Source organism: Peromyscus eremicus, chromosome 5 (assembly GCF_949786415.1).
Source record: "Peromyscus eremicus chromosome 5, PerEre_H2_v1, whole genome shotgun sequence".
Classification (NCBI taxonomy): Eukaryota; Metazoa; Chordata; class Mammalia; order Rodentia; family Cricetidae; genus Peromyscus; species Peromyscus eremicus.
This window is the reverse complement of record NC_081420.1, coordinates 116,745,118-116,771,787: the sequence shown is the minus strand read 5'-3', so window position 1 is coordinate 116,771,787 and position 26,670 is coordinate 116,745,118.

Here is a 26,670-nt window from a genome sequence, read left to right as displayed (position 1 = left end):
ATAAATTAAAATCATTTTGTTGATTATAATTTGTCTAAGATTATTTAGTTTAGTTATTAATCTGAAAATAACAGTCTAGATTATTACACTAAAAATTAGGAAAATAATTTAATCTAATAATTTAAAAATATCATATTTATTAAAGTTACCTTCCCTTTAAAATAGATATCATCTATGCTATAAAATACTGTGAGGCCATTTGGCTTTACTACCCCAAATTAAATTAATCCCTAGAAATGAAAGAGCTTGAAGGCGAATATCTAATTTTGTTATCCATCAACGGCAGCTTTAAAAAATGCTAGTTTCCCTTAAGTTCTATTTTGTTAAATATAATGTTAAGACTGCCATCTTTGGAAAACAACAATAGCTATATAAGGAATAAATGTGACCCTTTTCCTTCCCACAAGAAAGCAAATAGTAGAAAGAAAGACTCCTTTCCCAACCCCAAACAAATCCAGACTCAAATCCAAGACTTAATCCACTAAACCAAACCTCTGTCAGGGAGAGAGACAGAACAAAGATAATATGCACATATTTAAAATAACAAAATAAATACTTGGAGAAGCATTGCAAATTATCAACTGGGCAAAAAAAAAATGTGTGTTAGTTAAATGATCCAATGAGAGAAAATGAGCGACATGCTACTGTTAACTGTAACTCCTCACCTGAGAAGATGTGAGAGGGAAGTGACCAACAAATGCAAGGTAACTCCAAATCAAGAGAAAGCAATGTCAACAGAAGACAAAGAAAAATTTAAAGTCAGTATGTTAAATGTTATAAGGAGGGTCATTTTAATCAAAAGATATTAAAATAAGTAACGGAGATAAAAATGTTAAAAAAATTCCCACATGCAAAATAATCACTAGTAGATGAAAGTTTGGACATTCAAAGACAATTTAGAAAAATTTAGTTGGTTTGAGAGAGTTTTAGTAGATGTATTATCAGCCACATGATTACTGTTCATGTAATTAGTAATAAAAGAAAATAAAATTAGATGAGATGCTTTTTAATGTCTATTAAGTAAGCAAAAAGCTTTAAAAAATGTAATAACCAGTATTAACAAGTATGTATTGAGTTAGATCTTTTCACAGCTGGAACATGTGTTAATAGACACAATTTATGAGAAAATATATTATTTACATAATTTTAAAATGTTAGAATTGGAGTATTTTCACCTCTTGAAGATAGGTTGGGGGAAATCTGTGTTTATATACATTGAAGAATATTTACTGGTATAAGAGAAAGGGAAAAGAGATTCATTATTATAAAACAAAATTATTACTCACAACTTGATAGAATAGTCCAAGTTTTAGTAAATAACAGAACTATGTAAAAATGTTGTAAGATAAATATTATGTAAAAATGTATAGAAATACAGTAAAATAAATACTGCTATTTGGGAGATTTTACAGAAAGATTTCCATGCCCTTTTGCATACTTTCTAATCTTGTTGTTAGATAAAGATAATGATAAAAATTATTAGACAAATGTAACAGTGCACAGTTGGGTTCCAGCACCTGGGAGCAGGAGACAGGGTAATGAGGAAAGAGGTCAAGATCAGTTTGGGTCACAAACTCTGGTAAACCAACAAAGAGAAAGAAACAAACAGAACATATAACAACACACACACAACCATGTACACACACAACCATGTACACACACACAACCATGCATACATACACAACCATGCACACACACACAACCATGCACACACACACAACCATGCACACACACACAACCATGCACACACACACACAACCATGCACACACACACAACCATGCACACACACACACAACCATGTACACACACACAAAACCATGCACACACACACAACCATGTACACACACACAACCATGTACACACACAACCATGTACACACACAACCATGCACACACACACACACAACCATGCACACACACACAACCATGCACACACACACACAACCATGCACACACACACAACCATGCACACACACAACCATGTACACACACACAACCATGCACACACACACAACCATGCACACACACACAACCATGCACACACACACAACCATGCACACACACAACCATGTACACACACACAACCATGTACACACACACACAACCATGCACACACAGACACACACACACACACACACACACACACACACGCACACACACACCATCATTTAGAAAAGAAAAGCTCAAAGGGAGCTGCCAAACACAGTGAGAACAGGCCTTCTCTTTTGTTTTTCTCGGAGAGAGAATTAATACCTAGAATCAAATATGTAGCCAGGTGTGCTGGTCTGGAATCACAGCACTCCCGTAAACCAGAGTGTAACTGGAAAACTAACATCATACAAATAGTTGCAGGTTCCTCGTCTAAATTAACAGTACTATTTGTAAAGAGCTCTGTAGATCGGAAACATTACCAGTCATTATCTGATTCAAAATTCACAATCATCTGAACTAGATGATACCATTAACACCAATCTGTACGTGATGAAACTAAGAAGCTGTCTTCTGCCTAAAGGTAAATGAAATCCCTAGTTCTTTCTGCAGCCCCTATATTAGTCAGTTTTCATAACATTTATTTACTTGCCACAGTGCATGTATGGAGGTTGGGGGACAATCTGTAGATGTCAGTTCTTTCCTCCCACCATGTGAGTCCCAAGGATTAAATTCAGATTATCAGGTGTTGTGGCAAGTACCCTTACATGAGCCATATTGCCAGCCCATTAGTCCATTTTACTATGACCAAATACCTGATACAAGCAACTTAAAGAAAGAAAGAAAGAAAGAAAGAAAGAAAAGAAAGAAAGAAAGAAAGAAAGAAAGAAAGAAAGAAAGAAAGAAAGAAAGAAAGAAAGATGTATTTTGGCTCATGCTTATGGTTTCATGGTGTTGGTTCAACCCATCAAGACAGGGGTAGCATGGCAGGGCAAAGCAGATCACACCACTTTGCTGCCAGGAAGCAGAGGAGGGAACAGGACACAGGGCCAGAATGAGACTCAGACCCAGATGAGGCCCTTCCTCTCCAGCTCTCCATCACTTCCCAAATGGTACCCACCTTCAGCTGGCTACCAAGCACTCCATGTGTGAGCCTGAGGGAGGGGTTTCACATTCCAGCAGTAAAAACGCCATCTGCACAACTTATGCACAAAAATATTTGAATTACATCCTAGTACCTTTTTGAAGCACCCCCTCCTTTTGAATTAGGGTCCTCAGTAATATGGGGGGGACATTTTATTTCCTAGAGCAAGTTATCACAAAGTAAGTCCATGAAACAAATTAAGGTTATCAAGAGAAATTCTTTTTTTTTTTTTTCTTCAGTTTTTTGAGACAGGGTTTCTCTGTGTAGCCCTATCTGTCTTGGAATTCACTCTGTAGACCAGGCTGGCCTCAAACTCACAGAGATCTGCATGCCTTTGCCTCCTGAGTGCTGTGATTAAAGATGTGGGCCACTATCACCCAGGCAAAAAAATCTTAATCATTTTGTTTTCACTCAGTTGACAGTTTTGAGACCTCTTGCAAATTAACATTTGTGACCCTAATGTCTATCCATAGGCTGCAAGTTACTTTGGATCGTTCCTCTGTTACCAATTTCAATGTAAAAATTATTATGAACTTTGGTCCATGTGCCAAACTCACCCAGCCATTAACAGAAAAGCCCCTCAGTAGTGAGGCTGAATACATTCAGCACTTTGTCTGGGCTTAGAAGTCAATCAGAACGCAGTCATTCATTAAGACCCTTGCAAGCAATCACCATTGTGCAGTGCCAACATTCTCATCAAGTGACAGGCCAGGGGCAGATGTCATGGAGACAGCATAAAGTCAGCTTATCCCAGCCACAGCCCAGCCACAGCCTCTCTCAAGCCTTGCTCTGGGAAGTGATTCTGAGATGCAATTTCTACTCTTTTCATTGGGCTCACTCTCATCAGGCAAACAAACTATAGCATTTAGGCGCTGGCTTCTTTGTCTTATCAGAATGTTGGGAAGATAAATACTATGCTTTGCTCACTCAAGAAACCAAGGAAGCAAGACCTAAAGAGTTCACAGCGGGTGTTACATTCCTGGCTATTTCTCTGTCTCTGGTGCAAGTCTTTTTCAGTTGTCTTAAGTTTCACAGCCGCATGTGTAATATATAAAGTCAGCTAAATAAAGTGCATTAGATAGCTTTTCTTTGGTCGCTGTGATGAAAATACCCGAGATAAGCAACTTGCAGGAGGAGAGGTTTGTTTTGTATTTTCGCTCCTGGTTTCAGAAATCTTAGCCCAGGGTCACTTGACCCTTTTGCCTTCAGCCAGAGTAGGAAGTGTGTTGGAAATCAAGTTGTTCATGGTAGCCAGGAAGTTAAAAAAGGGCAGGAAGGGGCCTGGTGTCAGCATCCCTTTCAGGGGCATGGCACCAGAGATCTAAGTTCCCTGTGGGACCTCATCTTCTACTGATCCATTCAAGCCTCCAGCACGTGAGACTTTGAGGGCTATTCCAGACTCAGAGTATACCACTATAATCTGGGTGCAGTGGGGGTAACTGTAATCCCAGTGCTTGGGAGACAGAGGCAGCAGGATCAATGGTTCAAGGTCATCTACAGCCACATACCCAAACTGACACCAGCTGAATTGCAAGAGAGCCTGTCTGAAAAACAAACAAACTGAAACATTATAATCGAGATCATCATCAACAAAATAACAACAACAACAATAAAATGCTGCCAAGGACAAATTGACAAAAGCAGCTTCTGTACTGAATAGTAGCTGTGGGGCAAAGGTTGAAATCTTTCTAAGATTCGAGTACTCTGCTTCAATGGGAATTTGAGTAATGATGTTTTTATAGTAAGGGAGAGTTAAACTCTGGAAGCAGTGATAGTGATCAAGGACCTGAACCAAGCCCTGAGAACTTCTTAGAGAATTTTGAATCCTATGAGTCTCATTAGGTGATATAACTGATGAGTATTTTTTACTCAAGTCTAAAAATGATATTTGAAATGTACCTATGATCATGGAGACGTTCAGAGCAATTACCAAGAAACAAATAATGCTTTCATGTCTGGTTTTTTTTTTTTTACTTCTTTTATTTCTTCTACTGAAGAAATTATTAGAAGCAGGCTTGACTGTAGTAACAAAAGGACACATCTCTGTAGGTGGACTCTTTTGCCCCACCTGCCAGCTCCCAAGTCACCACATGGAGACTTCTTATTAATTATAAATGCTTAGCTGATAGCTCAGGCTTGTTACTAACTAGCTCTTACAACTTAAATTAACCCATTTTTATCAATCTACAGGTTTCCACATAACTCTTGTATATCTTACTCCCTCTCCATCTGGCTGGCAACCCTGCCCTTCTTCTTCCCAGAGTTCTCTCTGTCTGGCTTTCCTGCCTATACTTCTTCCTGCCTAGCTATTGCCATTTACCTGTTTATTAAACCAATGAGAGAAACACATTCACAGTGTCCAAAAAAATTGTCCCATAACACATGCCCTAACTTAATGTTACCTAGAATCAAATGTAAATATGATATAGCTTCTTATAAATTCAAATTACGTTAATATGATCATGAAAAATTATTGTCAACTTGCTAATAAGTCCGTATAGGGTTTCACTGTGATTTACTGGGCATTTTATGACAAATAGCCTTGATGCTGCTTGGATAGTGTCATACTTCAGTGAGGCTAGTGCCTTTCACATCATGTTTGAGGAAAGCCTTCAACACAATCCAGCCTCAGAGTTTCCTCTTTCTCTGAAACCCACAACATGCAAACCTGTAATTCTAGTATGTGTGATCCCATGGGTTAGGAATTGGAGTCTTGCTTCAGGGCTGGGCTCAGTGTAACTGTATGACAAGTGGCCAAGGGTTATTGAGCAATGGAGCTTTCACATGGCTGCACTTCTCCTGCTGTCTTAGGAAAACACTACATAGTTTATCTGTGTAGTGTGTTCTAATTCTGTTTAAGGAGGCCTCCTGCCAGCAACCAAGACCTGGCAAGGCAGAAATTAGGTTATTTTGTCTCTTTTGTTATAAAGTCAAAGGTAATTTGTCTTCCATTGCAAAGACAAGTTTTACTGATATTGTTGCCTCCCTGCTGGCCACCACCTGTTCAAAATCTCTAGCACTGGCTTCTGTCCCATTCTCCTGCTGGCACATGGACTCAGTCTCTAAAGAGTCCATGGGAGAGCAGTTGTGAGAGGTCAACAGTGGTCTTTGTGCTTGCATGGGTGCCAGCCATCGGAAGAACATTTAAAACTGTTCTCATGGAAGAAGCTGCTTACGGGTTCCACACTCACGTGACCAGGGTCTTATGACACTGGACTATTCAGCCAATGGCACACAAATCTAGAATTACCACTATTTACTACACTGTAGAGGACTGGAGCTATTTCTACATCATAAGATTAGGGGTGCTGTGACTGAAAAGAAAAAATAAAATAGTTTATACTATCTAGGAAAACTGATTTTACATAAACAGAAAACTATCACATAAATTGAAAATTGTGCTTTTTTTTGTAGCTTTGGAAGTATTGTAAGTACTTGTGGCACCCCTGGACTTCCACACACAGACAGAATAACAGCAGGACACCCTAAGCTTTTCTTTTACTTTATCAGCTTCTGTTCTTTCCTAACTTGCCTTTAGTGATTAAAAAAAAAACAAAACCAAAACTCTACCAAGGCATTTCACATTTCAGTATACCAGGAATAATAAAACGTTCATATGCTTATCCAGTACAACTTAAGAATATAATCCCTATAGAATTTGTAAGGGCTACCAGACTGCTGTTCTAACAAGTAACAGAAAGCAGCATTTCCCAGCATCCCATGGAAATGTTGAGTATGTTCAACTGTGCTGTGCTGGAGCACATCCGACAACTAACTCTGAGGGTAGGGCTATCCGGACTCGTAGGGACTGCAGATTTCATGGCATAAATATTCGCACCATGACATTTCTATCAACCTGACATCACTGAACTCAAAGTTGGGGAGAAGAACTCACATTTGGGTCTCAGCCTGGGCAGGATGGCTCTAGAATCGTGGTTGCCAGATGTTCATAGGAGTTTTGTGAAGAAAGCACTCACAGTTTGAAAAAATGGATGAAAATTATGGATGAATGAAATAAACATGATTGAATTCTCACAACCATTAAAACAGGTATTTGTACAACTACCATTTGAAAAATGTTTACTCTTACGAGCCTTCAGGTAAATACAAATCAGGTCTACTTTGAGACTCCATTTACCCTAGTGAGATTGTCGGCCATTAAGAAAACAAATGCCAACAAACGCCTTCTAGGATGTGAAGAAAAGGGAGCCCTTATATACTGCTGGTGAGAATGTAAATCATGCAGTCACCATGGAAATCAGTGTGGAAGTTTCTCAAAAACTAGAACTAGGTCTTCCACGTGACTCATCTGACACTTGGGGTACCTATGTGAAGTACTCCTAGCTAACACATCACAGACATGTGCAGAGCAACATCTACTGTAGCACTGTTCACAATGGCTAAGTTGTGGAACCAATGGCTCAGTTATGGAATAGAAGAGTAGATAAGGAAAATACATACATATGTACACACACACACACACACACACACACACACACACACACGCACACACACATGCATGAACACATACATACACACAGGTACACACATGTACCTGCATGCACACGCATGCAATGGGTTTTTCATCCACAAAAGCACTGAATTTATGTCATTTACAGCAAAACAGATACAGTTGGAGATAACTGTAGTAAGAGAATTAAGCCAGTCTCAGAAAGACAAATATGTTATACTTTCTGTGTTTGTAGTTACTACATTCTCTATACTCACTACAGAAAATGAGAGCAGAGATAAAATTGTCTAGGACAAGGAAGACAAATGGATGGGAGAAAAAGTGAGGGTGTGGGGAATGGAGCTGTGAATACACTTAGCATACAATACATACCAGTACAAAATTTTTAAAAATAGTAATTTGTATTCTAAGATTAATTTTAATAAATTTGAAGACTAAATATTTTAATTGGAACACACATATATTTCGTGATATTCTTGTGTACCATAAAACACATTTGAGGGGGTCAGGGTCTCAGTGTGTAGTCCTGGAAGGTTTGGAACTTGCTATGTAGACTAGGCTGGCCTCTAACCCACAGAGATCACTGACTTTACCTCCCAAGTGCTGGGATTAAAGATGGGCTGCTACACCCACCTCCCAACACAATTTAGAGAGTGCGTATGCCATTGTCTTAGCTTTTGTGTTCTATATTTTAAATTTTTAGCTCTTTGAAGTTAAAAGAGTGATAGTCAACTCAAATTAATGTCCATAATACAGAGGAATTAAAAGAACTTTAAATCTCCTGTTTTATTCCATGTACCTAAGCTGATCAACACTGAAGTTTGAGTGTATGTCATTTCACACTTTTATTACACACACACACACACACACACACATGCACACACACACACACACACACACACACACATATATATATATATATAAAACAAATACATAACACATAATGAATATATTACACATATAGTATATAACAAAAAAAATTAGTTTACAGTCAGTAAACCTGCTAAACCTGGCTTCCATTCTGGATTCCAAATGGAGATAACTACAAGTTATCTTCTGACCTCCACATATGCACAGTGGCATGTCTTTGCCCACACCACCTGGCCACCCACACTTAGACACATACCCCTACACATTTACACACAAAATAAATGAATGATAAATAAGTTAACATACAAATAAACAAACCAATGTAGAAATATTTCGAGTCATAATATCAGCAAACTGCATACAGATGTTGGATTGAATGCTGTGTGTTCCAGCTTCAGCTTGGGTTTGAACAAACTGGAGGGACTTTAAGGATACAGATCACTGTGCAAGAGCCTGAGACTTTGTGATTCAGTAAGCCTGGGCTCTCACAAGTTCCTGGGTGAGGTGTTAGCTGCACTTGGGGAACCCATGGCTCAGTGAATTAGTTAAAATATGAACAAGCTCATAATCACTATGTGTGTCTATGTAGAAGTAGGGCTTTGCTGGCGCTAGAAGCCCTTCATAGGGCCAATTCCAATGAGTCTTCCAGAGGAAACTCCTCCTGACCTTTCGTCAATCATAGGTTTTCATACCAGTAAAAATCTTAGACTAATCTTGATTATTTTCCTTCAGTTTTCAAGTGTCTTTGAACAACCCCGGAATTTGACCTGCGGAGTTTCTGTAATTGGTTCCCTACTGCTTCTCATTCCCAGTACGCTTTAACACACTCATTTGTCACTCAGATTTCTTTCAAGTCACAACTGGACCCAAAGATCTGATCAGACCCACATCCTCCTATATGCAGGACCACACAGGTTAATTTTTTTTCTGAAGAAGCAATGCAATGTCTATGTTTTATTTGCTTGCAAATTAGGTCTAACAGTGAAATTTATGTACATTTAAGCTCATCAATTTCAAATATGGTATTTTATGAGTTATATGTGCAGTCAAGAAACTTGTCACAATGATGATGTAGACATTTCCATGATCCCCAAAGCTTTCTGTGTCTTTCTGTAGTCAGACTCCTTGCCTGCCTACTGAAAACCACTAATTTTCTTTTTGTCACTATAGTTTTGCCTTTTCTAGAATTTTAAGTAATTGGAAATGTATTATAGAGTCTTTTGTGTCTGACTTTTTTCATGTTGTGCCTTTGAGAGTCACCTCTGTTTCTATGTGAATTGATATTTTAGTTAATTAACTAATTGAGACAGGTTCTAGCTATATAGCCCAGGTTGCCTTTGAACCCACAATTCTGCCACAGTCTCCTGAAGGCTAGAATTATAGGCATGTGCTCTCACGCACACATCTTCCTCTCCCATGGTCAAGTGGTATTCTATAATACGGATTTATAATGCTTCGTTAATCCGTTCAACAGTTGATGGAGATTTGAGTTATTTCAAATTTGAGGCCAATATGAATTAAGCTTATTGAATATAGCTGATTCTTGGTCAATTTGTTAAAACAGTCAAATACTTATACTTCCTCCCTTTCTAACATGGATTGCTCCCCAGGTTCTGGCAGCTGTTCATGTAGCAAAGATTCCAAGTCATTACTTTTTGTATTATAGCCACACTTTGTGTTTGTTTTCTGGTCTGTTAGTCTCTCAGTTTGCCATTTCCCAAAGCATTAGTCTTAAAAGTAGTTGAATTTTATTGCTTCTTTTTAATGTATAATTTTATTTAAACTTTTAACACTTTTTGTGAAGATAGAATTCTACATCTTCTACTTAATTACCCAGGGGTAAACTTACTGGAAAGGCAGGATTAATGATTCATTCTTTCTTCTAACTTATTTAATTTTTAAGATAATGAATTAGTTTCTAGACACCCACAGGTGGCCAATTAATCTTTTAAGATACATAGTTGTGAAGAATGGTTAACTCCCATATTAGTCTGTTTCCATTGTTCCAACAAAATATCTAACATATATAAAAAATTCATAGGAAACTATGAATACAGATGTAGAAATTCTCAGGAAAATATCAGCATATCAAATACAACATTACTGCAAAAATTATGCAAGTTTAATGGAATTTATCTCAGGTATACAAGATTCATAATGAACAGAAGAAACTAATCTTGCTCATCACGTTCTCAATCTAAAGAAAAGGCCCAGGATCATGTTATATCAAAAGACAAAGAAAACCCATTTGACAGAACTCAACACCCAGTCACAATGAAATCTCTCAGCAAAACTAGAAGAGTAGAACTTCTTCAATTCAGTAGTGAATGTGCAAAATCACCAAAAGCAAACTTGATGAGGAACTAGAAGCATTCCTGCAAAACCAGCCATCAAGCCTGGACGTTCCCTCCAGCTGCTGCTTCTCAGCATTGTACTGGACAATGCAACAAGGAAAAGGAATTAATTATGAAGCTCAACATTTCCATCTTTGTATAGTGGAATCTTCAAGTTGATTCCTTTGTTTGTGATCCTAACCATTTTTTAACAGGTTCTTTGCCTTCTAGGATGACAAAGTATTATATATTCCTGTTCATTTCCTTCTGTGACCAGAATCAGTTATGTCATAGGAAGTATGCTCCCCTCTATTTTTGCTTGAGGAGTTTCAGAACTGTAGCTGGGCCTGCATGTGAGTTCATTGTTCTAGGATTGATTGTAGTGGGAGCTCACTGATCCAGGACTGGTCATTCTCTATGTGAGAGCTCACTGCTCCAGGACTGGCCATTGTCTCTATGTGGGAGCTCACTGCTCCAGGACTGATCATTCTCTATGTGAGAGCTCACTGCTCCAGGACTGGTCATTGTCTCTATGTGGGAGCTCACTGCTCCAGGACTGATCATTCTCTATGTGAGAGCTCACTGCTCCAGGACTGATCATTATGTCTAGGTTGTTTCAGCATATAGAGTTAGAGCATACATGTATACAGTGCATGCTGTCGATGGTGCTTCTAATTCAAATCAGAACCATGTAGTTTTTATTAAACCTAATCTGTTTACATTCTAAGAATATTTCATAGTTTAGGGAAATTACAAATAAAATATCCTATAATTTCATTTCATTCCACTTTACACACATAGCAGTTTATAACACTGTTAATATAGCTGCTGATTAATGTAGTCACTGATGATATTTATATATGATATTCTATAATCTGTTTCAATTCTTTTTAAAATTACTTTTATATGCATTTATTTATTTACTTCTTACCAGCAGTCCATAATTTCATGGTAATGCCTCTGGTTAGTTTGGTTGCTTCAGGCTTCTTTTGTGCTTGCTGTCACAAGGACTCACAGGAAAAAGTTCCTTGATTCTTTTATGTGGCTGTTAGTGCTTTTTTGTACCAAAAATAAATTTTAGTGGACAGAGCATACTTAGTTCATGTTTCCTTTTCTTGAATACATTAAACACATTCCTTTGTTATTTCCTGCTGTATTAAGTACTAATGACAATGTACTTTGTTCATTTCTCTAAATATTAAAGGTTTATATTTTTTCTTTATAGTTTATTTAATTAAAATATTTTGTTGTAGATTATTCTGAATGTATATTCTCAAGTGCACATTCTATTCTACTATGTAGTTGTCAAAAGTTTTAAAAAAATATTTTTGGGATGTTTTCCTCAAAATTCAGTTTTGTTGAATTGCCTTTTGTTTTAGATCCTATTATCTAAATATGGGAATTTTTCTGACTTTAATTATTATCCTTTCAAATACTTTTGTTTCTTTTTGTTTAAAAATTTTTTGTTCTTTCTTTGTTAATCTTGAATTCTAAAAGTATATGATTTCTTTTTCAATTTAAAGTTAGGATATTTTTGTAAATGTTTTTGTATATAAAATTTATACTTTCTGCATTACAAAAACTATTTTTACAATTTATTTAACTGCAATTTATTTAGGAATTAATTGGTTTTATTAATTTGAGGAAGTCTGACATTTCAAAATGCTGTCTTTACATCCAAGAATTTGCTACTAATTGAAAGTCATTCAAATCTCAATTTTTAAATTTTGTGAGTCAATTAAAAAAATATAGAACTACTTGTTTCTCTTTTTATGATCTCAAATTTTTTTAATGTACTTGGTCAAAATTGAAAATTTACTTTCCATTTTCTAAGAAGTTTTACAGAATATGTTCTATGAGTAAAACAAAGAATAGCAGAAAATTATAATAACAATATTGTGCCAATTTGAAAATTACTTGGCAAGTCAAAGATGAACATTGACTATACACAGATCCAGGTTCCCAATGCTGTTGTTTGGGTAGATGTTCTTCAAAGACTCATTTACTGAAGGTGTTAATCAGCCCATGGCACTAAGGGTAGAGAGTTAAACCTATAGGAGGTGGACATGACTGGAGGAAGTTATGTCACTGGGGGTGTCCCTGGAAGTGTTTAATGGGACTCTTACAACTTGTTTCTCTTTTCTTCCCAGTTGCAATGAAATGAGCAGTATTCCTTGCACACACTGCTGCCATGGCATGATGCTTATCATCCCCTAAAGTAAAAAACTAACCTATCATGGACTGAAAGTTTTGAGCTGGGGAGCTAAAATCAACATTTTTTCATATAAGTTGATTATCTTAGACCCACCCCACCCCCTCCGCCGCCATAATAGAAAGCTGGTGGCATAGTCAAGGATCTTACAACTGTGTATAAATCTGTGTAGTTATGTACCAAAATACAATTTAAGAGTGCTTGAAGTATTTCTATTAGTAATTCTCAAACTTAAAACAATCAAAATACCTTTCAATGATTAACTGAATAAATACATTTTAGTATATTCAAATAAGAAGGCACTATACATCAGAGAGAATGAACAAAGAAATGATCCTTATGTAGAAAAATGTTGATTCCCATACACACAGCATAACAAAGGAGATCATGTAAGAAAGAGTGTGGTGACATCATGCCACTCATAAAAAATAAGCAAAGGAAATCTGCAAAGAGTGATGGGAGTTGCCACATTAGAAGAAACATCCAATGAGAAGATATGAGACTACTGTGCTCTGCTGTTATTTGTTAAATTTGTGAAGATGTAGTCCCAGCTTTATAGTTATGATCTTTGCACTTGTTTGTATGTATCTTCACAATCAAATAACAAAGTCAATTAGAAACATGTCCAAGATATATTGTTAATTGTACTTATTCCCTAAGCAAACAAGCCAAAAATTGCTCTAAACCCCACACAACCATAGTAACACATATATCAACTTCACCAAACAAATAAATATTCTCCACAGATGGAACAGCAGGTTTTTGTTGTTTATTCTTCATTCTTTTTCATAATCAGAAGGAGTTTTGACAAATGACTCAGGAATATTTACAGTGTCGAGAAAAGATGAATATTAATGCAGGGGAGGAAGTAGATGGTTCCTGTTGCTTTTTTTTTATATATATTCATGTGTTTGACCTGGGATCCATAAAATGCCTTTCTATCACGGCAGTTTAAGGTTGTGAGCAGTAGTGCTTTCCCCACTGAATCACAGCTAGTTTCTCAATTTCCCACAAAGCTGAGTGGCTTCTGACTCCGTGACTCCTACTGGATTGTTCACACTGTCCTCCCAGTAGGCTGCCCGCAGCTCCCTAGAGTCATGAGACACCTGCTCCCAGCACCCTACACTTTGTGAAATCCATAAGTCCATAGACAGATTGTTCTTGTCCATTAGAGAAAATCTAGAGTCAAGGATATAGTGGTTTGTTTTCTTAATTTAAAAAAACTCACTTGAATACTAAGATATAGAAAATCTGAAACAATATAATAAAGACTTCTTGTGTGGGTTTTTGGCTAGATTCTTTCTGTTAACTTTTTATCGTATTTTCTAACTTATTTCTTTCACTTCTTTGCTCTTTTCAATCTGTATTCTTGATAATCAAGGCATGTTTATTTTATATAGTCCCTTTGAACACTGTCTAAGTAAATACTGAATCATGTTTCCTAAGGGAAATGTAGGGTTAGGTTCTCGTATGCCTCTGGCTTTCTCCACTTGATCAATGCATAACTGTTTAATGTATGTCTTTTTAAAAAATACTTTATTTAAAAATGCATTGTTGAGTTCTGTGCTGTATTTGGAGATAAGTCTATTTGTGACCTGACTTCAAGTCTCTATTTCAGTCTTCTCTATACCAAGGGCAACAATCCCTAGCAAAGTTTTTGTTTGATTAATATTTCACATATATTATAAAAATTTATTGTGTATTCATGCAATGGCTTGCATATGGAGATCAGAGCACAACTTGGAGTCAGTTCTCTCATTCCACAATGAAATCTGTAGGTCAAACTCAGATTGTTGGGCTTGGTAGCAATTCCCTTTACCCACCGAGCTGTCTCCATGATTCCTAGTAAAGTGTTTTTTAGAACAGCAACAACAAAACAATTTGACTGGTTATTTCTAATAGTATAATTACAGGTGATTTTTTTGTATGGGATTTTATTTTGTTCTTTGCTGATTTTGCATTTGCTTTGGGTTAAAATAAAAATCTGTAATTTAAAAATGCGTTGTTGGTTCATTGACTTGGAACCCATGGCTAACAACACCACCCCTCATTCTTGGGCAAAGGTTCTCTAAAATATACCTTTTCTTCACAAGGGGAATTTCAGCCTCAGGGTGAAAGGTCAACATTTTGGCACCATGCTTCAGAACATTCTAAACAGGAAAATCACCAATGAAAAGAAGAAAATGTGATAATGATACACTAAGTAGGCTGTGAAAGGACTTGTGTTTATATCAGAAGAACTAAAATAAGAAGACAAGGGATAGGTTGTTGAGCCTCAGATGGCAAGAAGCACAATCAACAAACCACAGTTTCAACAAGCTGAGCATGTCTGCGGATGACTACCAAAGCACCACAAGTATTGATTTTGTATTTGCAAATCAATGTTAGTGAGTAAATGAACTTGCAATTATGGAATACATGCTCCTTGAATTAAAGTAGGTTTATGTACAAATAAAGCTATAAGAAGTTTAAAAAAGGCACATTTAATATACTTACCTTACTAAACATCTTTATCCCAGCCTGCCTTACATGTCTTCAGAAGTCTTACATTAACCTACACTTGGACAAGAATCATTTAATACAAATCTTGGTTTAGAATGCAACATTGAGCATCTCATATAATTTGTTGACTATCTGTGTCTACAAAATCATTGAGAACAGTCCTCTGTGAGTGTCCTTTTTTCATGACTATGTGGCTGATTATGTTCTGTGGTTCGCAGTTGCTGCCTAGCGTGATGAAAGAGGGTTCAATCCTAGGTTGCTAGCCTAAGACAAGATCAAACTCTGAGTTTAAAGCATAGTGTTTGTTGAGTGCATTCACTTTCATACCATCATTAACTTTAAAGTCCATTGCAAGTTATGTAGTGCATACATAGATGTACCCACACTATGTACATGTGTACACATATAAAATTTGAAACTCTGAGAGAAGACTCTAGACAACCTTTAGTCCTACATTTACTGTGTGTATTTACTAAAACTAGAACACCATTCTCTATAAGCACACTGTAATCACAACCAAAAAATTAACCTTGATGCCATTATTGAAGCCATGAATTTTATTAGAATTTTACTATTTCCTCCATGAATCACCATTGTATTTCAAGAGGCAATCCCAAGATTAATGTTCCCACCCTCAGTGTCTTCAGTCTATAGCAGTTCCAGAATACTTTCCAGCCTTTCTTTGTCACTGCTTTAATTTTTTTAGACTATAAATAAGGAGAAAGTTGTAAAAAACAAACAAAAAAATCAAAACAACCAACTGAACAACACCGCCAAACAAGAAACAGAGAGGATGAGAAAATGCTCTTTAAACATTTCTGGATCCTCAGGATGAAGTTACACAGAAGAAAACCTAGCAATGTGAAGCAAGAAAGGAGACTCTATCTGTTCCATAAGCTCCATGGCCTTATTTCAGATTTGACTTCATATTTATAAAATGCCTGGACATATTGAGGGTCAGACAAATTTAGCATTTGTGCAGGTCACAAAGCTAGTAGTGGTAGGATTAGGATTCAAGCTAGGTTGGTAAGGTATGGAAAGCAAATGCTCCTTAAATATTTATTCTGCTACTATTAAGATATTACCCTGGGATACATCAAGAAATGCCATGCAGTACATTGCTATCCTTATTTTTATGTCATGTTCTCCCCTCCCTCATCTCTCATACACACACACACACACACACACACACACACACACACACACACACACTGCAAGAAAAACAGAATGAGATTAACAAAATAATTGTAGTCAAAAGAAGACCGTTAGAAGCTTTCTACCAGGAGTTGGCCTTCAGGCAAGCTAATTATCATTTTTACTATCAGCATCTCCTTCGGGTATGCATTTAATTTAATTGTTAATCTTGACTTTTAAGGTCCCTAAAAGGCAGTATGTATAAAGCTGTTAGAAGAGTCTCCCTTAAAGTAGGAGATATATGGATCTGATTAGTTTATATTCTTAGGTACATTGGAAAGGGATCTACCCTGAGAGAGAAGTGTAATTTTAGAGACTGTAACTGTTACCCAGGATAGTCTGTCTTTCTAGCTAGGATATTTGTCCCAAAGGTCTAGTGAACGCTCTCCATGGTCAGCTGCATGTAGGATGAGCAGTGGCACTGAATCTGCATCTGAAAGACAGCCCTGGGTAGTATCTTTAATTCTCCTGCCCTTATTTGGAATATATATATATATATATATATATATATATATATATATATATATATTCCATATGTATATATATTCCCATATATGTGTGTGTATACATACATATATATGTGTGTATACATACATATGGGAATATAGAACTTGGGGAAATTAAAAACATAATCTTAGAGCAGGGAGATGTAGCTCAGTGGTAGAACACTTGACCAGAGTGTGTGAGGTTCAATCTCTAGTTGAAGCAAATAAATAAAACAGAAAATCAGAAAGCAAATTCTCTTCCAGCACTCTAAGAGGTGGGGAAGGAGGGATTTTCCCTTTATTCAAACAGAATTTTTCTTTAATATCTTATATCTAGTGAACTATTATTATATGTTAGGTATATTTCATAGCTTCATTTTTATGATGTTCTGAGGTAGATCATTGCAACTCACAGGTCACAAATGGTGACAGTAATGCCCAGGGTCTTGCTGTGAGTCACACAGCTAATCAGTGATTGGTTAAAACCAAAAGAGTTTGGTCATTTTGTCAGGTCTCTTGGATTGTGCAGTGATAATACTTTTATTCTTCCTAGGAGATTTTTGGGGACATATTAATAATTATTAATACCTACAACTAGCCTGAGGAAACTCATGCATTTCATGAAATCTACTTAGGTATTTTTTTTCTAGCCACCACTCTTTTTCCTACTCATTTTTTGAAATATAAATTTCTTTTGCAAACAATATATCCTGATCATGTTTTTTCCCTTCTCTTTAATCTTCCCAGACCCTTTCTGTGCCATACTCGCCCAACTTTATTTCCTTCCTCCCTCCTTCTTTCTGTCTGTCTATCTGTCTCTTGCTTTCAAAACAAACCCAAAAAATGAAAATTAAAACAAAAAGCCTATAAAATAAAAAAATCCAACAAAACAGAATGTCTACAAAAGCAAAGCAAAATAAAACAAACAACAAAAATGCTATGAAGTTCTTTTTTGCATTGGATGTGCCTGGAGTGTGGTTGATATACCCAGTGGAACTCTATTGGGGAAAACTGATTTTTGCTTTGCTGGCAGCTATCAATTGGAAAGAGCTTCTCTTTTAGGGGAGGGACCCTGAGACCACTTCCCCTTTCAGTGCTGGGACATCTCTGGCTTGAACCTGTATCAGCTGTGTGCATGCTATCATAGTCTCTGTGAGTTCACATGTGCATCAGTCCTGTGGTGTCTGGAAGACACGGTTTTTGTTTTTTTTGTTTTTTTTTAATCATCCACCACCTCTGGTCCTTTCAATCTTTCCATCCCTTCTTTCACATAGATCCCTGAACCTTGAGGAAAGGGGTTTGATGAAGACATCCCATTTAGGACTAAGAGCTTTAAAGTCTCTTGCATTCTGTGCATTGTCCATTTGTGGGTCTCTGTGTTAATTATTGTCTACTGCAAGAAGCTCCTCTGAGGAAGCTTGAGTGAGTAAGACACTGATCTGCGGGTATTTCATTAGTGGTCCTTTTCCTGCTGTGTTTCCTTAACAAAGCAGCAGTAGTAGGTTTTCCCTAGGCCTATCTAGTCTCAGAGTATTAGCAACTTTAACAGTGTCGTATCTGGACTCCATTTCATGGAGTGGACCTTAAACCCAATTTTAAAAGATGGTTGGTTGCTCCCATAACGTTTGTGCCACGGTTGCCCCAGTACATCTTTTGGTTGGGGCAGCTATTGTTCAAATTGTAGATTTGTAGTTGAGTGACAGTGATGTTTACTGTTCTCATGCTGTAGTGTGCAGCATATCTCCCAGCATGATGGTGGCCAGTCATTAGTGGTGAAGCTTCTAGTTGGGTATCAGTTTTACTTTTCTGTTTGAACATAAGTAAGTAATGTCTTCAGCAGTAGGGTCTTACCAATAGCCTTAGAGATAGCTTGTGATGCTTGGGGTGGGGTCCATAGGACCCTTTTGGTCAATGACTCAACAAGTGGTAACTCATTCCTGGCCCTAGAGGTTTTACTTGGTGGCATAAGTTGTCTAGCTAGGGCATTGTCTCCCCCATTATATGACAACTCCATTTAGATTTCTTTCATATATGTGTATATTTTTTATAAGCTTCTATGGTAGTAGATTTCCACATGGGTTTTCAAAAGGCCTTTAGTGTTAGTTGTTCCTCCCTGTATTCCATCCTTTATCCCATTGTCCCATCTCTCTCCTCACTTAATCCTTCTATTCTAGTTTCCTTTTTATCTTTCTTTTTATGATAGTGTATTCTATTTCTACTTCCTTGGGAGATCCTTTTCTCTCCACTGGTTCTTTCCTAGACTTCTGCCTTTCTGGTTAATCAGATTGTACCACACATATAGAAAGCTTATAAACTAACATCCACATATAAGAGAAAGCATGACATATTTATCTTTTGGGGTCTGGATTACCTCACTTAGGTTGATTTTTTTTCTGGCTTTATCCATTTACCAGCTAATTTCATTTTTCTTAACAGATGAATAATATTCCATAGCATAAATGTACCACATTTCCATTATTTATTCATTAGTCGATAGATATCTAGACTGTTTTCAAACTCTGTCTCTTATGAATAGAGCAGCAGTAAACTTGGTGGAGTAAGTGTCTCTGTATTAGGATTGGAGCCCTTTGCTTATGTGTTCAAGAGTAGTATATATGAATCTTGAGGTATATTAAGTCTCAGCTTTCTGAGGAACTTGACACTGATTTTGTTTTCCATGGTGGTTACTGTGCCAGTTTTCACTCCCACTAGCAATAAATGAGTGTCCCCTTTCCCTGAGTCCTCACCAGCATGAGTTGTCATTTGTTTTATTGACGTTGGCCATTCTGACTGGAATAAGAGGAAATTCTGAAGAAGTTTTAATTTCTTTTTTTAAATTTTTTTAATAAATATTTTTATTTTATAATTATTTTAATTTTACATATCAGCCATGGATTCCCCCGTCCTCTCTCCTCCCACCCCTGAGCTTTCCCTCCCAATCCACCCCCCATTCCCACCTTCTCCAAGCCAAGGTCTTCCCTGGGGACTCAACCCAGCCTGGTAGATTCAGTTGAGGCGGGTCCAGTCTTCTCCTCACTGCACCAAGGCTGAGCAAAGTGTCTTAGCATAAGCCCTAGGTTCCAAAAAGCCAGCTCATGCATGCACCAAGGACAGATCTGGGTTCCACTGCCTGGGGGCCTCCTAAATAGTTGAGGCTTATCAACTGTCTCACTTATCCAGAGGGCCTGGTCCAGTTCCATGGGGGCTCCTCAGCTATTGGTTCACTGTTCATGTGTTTCCCTTAGTTTGCTATTTGTCCCTGTGCTTTTTCCACTCATCTTCTCAATATCTCTTGCTCATGTAATCCCTCCTCTCTCTCGCCAGTTGGACTCTTTAATTTCTTAACTAACCTTTTTATATATCAGCTCCTGTGCAGTGTCACCACTGAACATTTGAAGATTTGATTCATAGTCTATATACTTCAATTTTCTCAGATGCAATGTGTCATCTACACAGATAAATGATATTTATAAATGTGAAAATGCTAAGAAGTACATTGGAGGACACACGCACAGTTCTCTATGACAGTGTCAGTACTGGTGACTAATTCATGGAGGTAGGATTTCCTGTGCTAGTCCATACAAACCTGTAGGGTATCAGATCTTCTGGTGTGGTAGAGAGAGGTACATCTATGGAAATAGATTCTCAATACTTAACTGTTCACTGTTTCATTACTCCTGATGGGTTAACAAAATTGCCTCAGAAAGATGAAAACGGCACTTTTGAGCATGTAAGGAAGCCTGCTTTCCAAAGTACCAAGCAAGAAAGTTATTATTACAAAATTAGGTATGCAGAAGTTTAAGCATGTTTTGCTGAAAGGTTTTCATTATCATTTAGCTCAGAGATTTGAAAAGAATGTAAAATGTAGTAGCAGAAGATCAAAGTCTGAGTAAGATAGTCATGATAGCTCAATTGTATGTTGAAATCAACCAGCAATCTTTAAACCTACAGCATTTCAAACATCTCATTGTGTAGGAAAACTTCAAAGAGCTGTGGAGTTTGTGATGCTCTTGTGCTCAGAAAGGGAAACAAAAAAGTTTTCTTCCCAATAAAAATGATTGAAGGTTATTGCATGTCTAGGGGAAATTTGCATCTAATCTCCATGTGCTTGACATCTGTGGAATGATAGAAAATAAGGAATATTTGACCAATTTATCACAAATTTCTAGGTACTACAAGTCTACTCATGCTTAAAAAAAACACAAGAACTTGGGAAACACAATGGGAAATTATCACTATCCAATTCATTTTATGGTCTAATTCATAAGTTTAAAGGAAAAAGTCACACATAGTATGACACAAATCTTATAAGTTCTTATTAATAAAAAAACCCTGGAACCAGATATTGGAGTGAAAGCTGAAAGATCAGAGAAATATAACAAGCCAGCAATGTTCTTATCTCTATGATATCCTCAGCCTCAAGAGCAAGATTTCCTGTTTACTCACACCTTATATATGTTTCTGTGCCATGCCATCTACCTTCCTTTCCAGTGCTGGGATTAAAGGCATACGTGCTTCCCAAATACTTGGTAGCAAAAGCATGTGATCTCAAGTGCTGGGATTAAAGGCATATGCCATCATGCCTGGCTCTGTTCCCAGTGTGGCCTTGAACTCACAGAGATCTGGAAGGATCTCAGCCTCCCTAGTGCTAAAGGTGCTAGGATTAAAGGTGTGTGCCACCACTGTTTGACCTCTATGTCTAATTTAGTGGCTGGCTTTGTCCTTTGATCCCCAGGCAAGCTCTATTGGTGTACACAGTATATCACCACACACACAAAATATACACATGAAAAATTTTTCTCTGTAATTTAATGCCAAATTAATCAGTAAAATAGGGCAGAGGGAATGAGAATCATATCATTCCAAGTGAGGAAAATGTGGATAAACTACTGTACTTGAAAAAGAAAACAGCTTGTGATCCTGTGTATGTCAGAGCAGAGATCTTTTAGGTAAAAAAAATAAATAAATGCTTCCTAATATACAATACAAGGAAAGATGCTCAGTCTTACTGCAACTTGATATGCCATGTTTTCTTGATACCATGGGCAGCCTGCCCCTTGAACAGACACAGAGGAGGAGTGGATTTTGGGGGGTAGGGTGGGAGATGGAGGGGAAATGGGAGGAGAGGAGGGAGGGGAAATGTGGCTTAGATATAAAATAATAAAATAAAATAAGAAACATGAACATTAAAAAAAGAAATATAGCATTTATTCTCACTTACTTTAATTATTCTAGATTATCTTGACCACAGGATATTTCCTGCTATAATATTTCTTAATCTAGCCAGTATGGTTGACTGCATATATCTGCATCAAATATGCATTTAGAGTCTAAGCATGTAATCACAGTGTGTGTTCAGGGAGGTCTACCTGGTCCATTAACCAACCCATTATCAGAGGACTCTGGGTTATTCTGTAACCAGTACAATCAATGTCTTCCCTAAGCCCTCATTCAAACTGGTATGAGAATGGAGGCATTTTGTGTCACATCAGAAAAATTTGGTATCACTTGTGCCTTTTATTCAAAACGTGATGCAAATCTGAAAACTTGGTGAAAGTGGTGATTTTCAGTAGATATTTTATAATACCCAGTATCAAACATCTTACCCTGTATCAGCTCCCTCTTCTCTCCCTTCCCTCATTCCTCCCTCCCTTCCTTCCTTTGTTCCTTTCTTCCTTTTTTCCTTCCATCAGCTCTCAGGCACATGTTCCTGCATCTCAGCTCTGTAGACATCTATCACTGGACACCTCTGTCATCATGTTAATTACATCTACCTCTGATGCTTAGGTATTTCTAATGGGATTCTATTGAAAACACTCAGGTTCGGTTTCATGGCAGATGACAGTTGCCAGTGAACATTTAAAGAAGTCCAGTGATCCTTCACAATGAAATATTGATCTCCATGTTTGACCTCTCAGTGAATGAACAGATATTCCTGCAGGAAGCCTCTTTTTGCTCATATTTTCCTGAGTTCAGGGACAGGATGACTCAGTCACTTTTCTTTTGAAGACCACAAAGACCTGTTGTAGTCATGACACAATTACTATTACCCACTTCCTATGGCCCTCGTCCATAATGCTTGTAGAGTAAGCTATCTTCCAGAATTATTCACTTTATAATACTTACTCTAATTCCCCCATACAGATCTTTCAAGTACCCACTGATCTCAATGAAAGGAAGTCCCTCATTAAGGCTCTCTCCTAGAGGTCTCATAGAACCAAAGGCCTCACTAATCAGAAGCTGATATGTTTATGTTTGACTGTAAGATACAACTAAATAAAAATGAAAAGTCCATGTTTTGGGTAACTTTTTTTTATAAATAGTAAATTAACACTAAACCATATATATCTGTTCAAACTTTTAAATTTCATGCCATGTACACTGGCTAGTTTTATGTCAATTTGACATAAGCTAGTGTCACTTTGGAAGAGGGAATCTCAACTGAGAAAATTCCACTACCAGACTGGCCTATGGGAAAGCCTATGGGGCATTTTCTTTATTGAAGATTGGTGGGTGGTGTCAATCTGGGCTGGTGGTCCTGGTGCTATAAGAAAGCAGACTGAGAAAGTCACGAGCAGCAAGCTAGAAAGCAGCACTCCTCCCTGGCCTCTTCATCAGCTCCTGTCTCTGGGTTTCTGCCCTGACTTCCCTTAGTGATAGGCTATGATATGGAACTGTATGATATAATCCTTTGCTCTCACGTGATCATAGTATTTATCATGGCAATTAAAACCCCACCTATGACACCAGGCTGGTGTGGAAGACATTTTCTCTGTGAATCCAGTCCTAATCCTTCTACAAAAGAATTACTGCATCGTGGGGTGAGAGCCATTGAGTCACCATAGGAAGTTAAGAGTTCACTCTTTACTCTTCTGACTGCCAATGAGACAGGCGTCTGATAGGATTAAAGTACTAATTAAGTTTTGACACAGATATTCATTACATAGAGGTCTAGAATCTATGGAGAGGAGCACTGTTGAATTCTTATCCATTTTGGAGCCTGTAACTTTAACTTAGAGTGATTCAACAACATTAACTCTGTTGATGTTGGAGAAACCTCAGGACAAACAGTATCATTACCACCACTACCATCATCATCTTAATTGGAAGAGAAAAACTAAGGAAAATTATGTAAAAATAGACTTCATATAAAGTGAGCTAGTGTTACTGAAATAGGCAGATGGCAACGTGAACCGAAAAATGTTTATCATATTTGAAGAAATTAAAATTGAAAAGAAAAGAAGTAAATTAAAATTGAACTACATATCTCTTCAAAGAATTCTAAATATGATACATAAAACCCAAATAATTTCTAACTGAATGACCCCGTAGCTAGGAAGTCTGTTTCCAGTGGTAATTTAGTAAATGTAATTAATTTACTCTCCCACAGTAAACAGGGAGGAGACTGAATGAGTATATGTTATACATGGAACAGTAGGTTATTTTGGAAGTGGGCAGAGGAGGATAATGATTGCAACAAGAGAGTAAACAAAATAAGTGAGCTCTAGAATCAGTCTTACTTTTCTGCAGGCATTTCCAGATTAAAGTCTAGGTGTGATCTTCCAAGCAGAATTCATTCATTTCACTATTGTGATCAAAATTAGTGTCTGGGGCTTTCAAGGTAGCCAAATATTTAGGCTTTGTACCAGAAAAGAATCATCTATTCAGAGGACAGCCCAAAACATTTGCACAAGAGGTTCCTTGAATCTGCTGCTTTATTAAAGAAAAATTCTGCTAAAATGCAAGACTTCACGGAGACTGGGAAGACCATTGAACTCTGATTGGCTAGGCCAACAGAAGGACAGACAATAAGATAAATAGTACAGCACCTAAGTCTTTGGGGAAATCAATAAGATTGATAAAGTGTAGCTAGATGCATCAAGTCAAAAAGAGGGGAGGCACAAATATTTAGAAATATTTGATATTTAGAAAGATATGAGGAAGGGAGACATTATTAGGAGCACGCCTATGATCTCAGCACTCATTACAGGAAGGAAGGGAGATTTTGAGGTCATCCTTAGCTACACAGTGATGTCATGGCTAGCTTGTGCTATGTAATAACCTACAAAAACTAAAACAAACAAACAAACATGCAAACAAACAAACAACCCAAAACAGCAACAACAAAACAACACAGAAAAACAAGCAAAGGAAAGAGGTCATTAAGCTTGTGACATCAGCGCTTGACCTGCTTAGCAATTTCTCTGGCCCCGATTTGTTTTTGTTTTTGTGAGTGTGTGTCTGTTTGTCTGCATATGCACCATGTGAGTGCATGTGTCCATGGTGGCCAGAAGAGGGCATCGAATTCCCCTGAAATGAAGTCACAGGCAGTTGTAGGTTGTCCGGTATGGGTGCTTGGAAAAGAAATCAGGCCCTTTACAAGAGCAGAAATTGCTCTTAATCTCTGAGCTAATAACTCCAGCCCTCAAAAATGTGTTCACAAGTTTACATGCAGATAGTAACTTTTATTGATTTAAGACTGATCATATGAAAAGAAAAAAGTTACAAATCTACAATAAGCATCTTTGACAGAACAAATATTAAAAAGTAAGGTGTACAACATATCACTTCCATTGACAGATCATCCAGATATTCAACAAAAAAAATTATAGATTTGAAGCTTGCTAGCATTTTAATATACCAGTAATAAGACTGTGGATAAAGAAATCACGAAAGCAAATCTAAGCAACAAACATCCAAATAGCTTGTATTTAACCAAGGAATAAAAGATCTATACAATGAAAATTACAAATTGCTGATGAAAGTAACTGAAGAATACACATACACAATGAGAAAAGATCTTCTATGTTAATGTAGAAATAATAATATTGTGAGTGCCCATCCTACTCAAAATGAGCAATAGATTCAATGTAAACCCCATAAAATATTAACATTTTTCACAGAAACTATAAAAACAATCTTGAAATTCATATGGAACTACAAAGATCTCCAAACAGCCAAAAAGATCTTAATCAAGGGTCTGGAGAGATGACTCAGTGCTTAAGAGCACTGGCTGCTATTCCAGAGGACCTGGATTCAATTCCCAGCACCCACATGGTAGCTAATAGCTGTCTATAATTCTAGTTCCAGGAGAGTGTTTCATTAAATAAGATCTGATTCTGGCCTCCACTGGTAATGTATACATGTAGTACACAGACATACATGCAGGTAAAACACCCATACACATAAAATAAAAATTAATAACTAAATATATTTTCAAGAAAAAAGATCTTGAGCAAAAGACTAAAGCTTGAGGCATCACAATACCTAATTTAAAGTAGTACTATGTATCCAGAAAGGCCACAACAATCTGGTACTAGCATGTAAACAGACATAAAAGAAAACAAAACATGACACAGTCATGTAAGCAAATACACTTGTCCATAGATCACTAATCTTGAGAAAGATGCTAAAATACACATTAAAGGAAGGCTTAACTAATGGCACTGGGAAAACTGGTTATAGCCAGTTATCCATTTTGAAGGAAACTGAGATTCAACACCTATCTTCACCTGTCCAAACCAACCCAA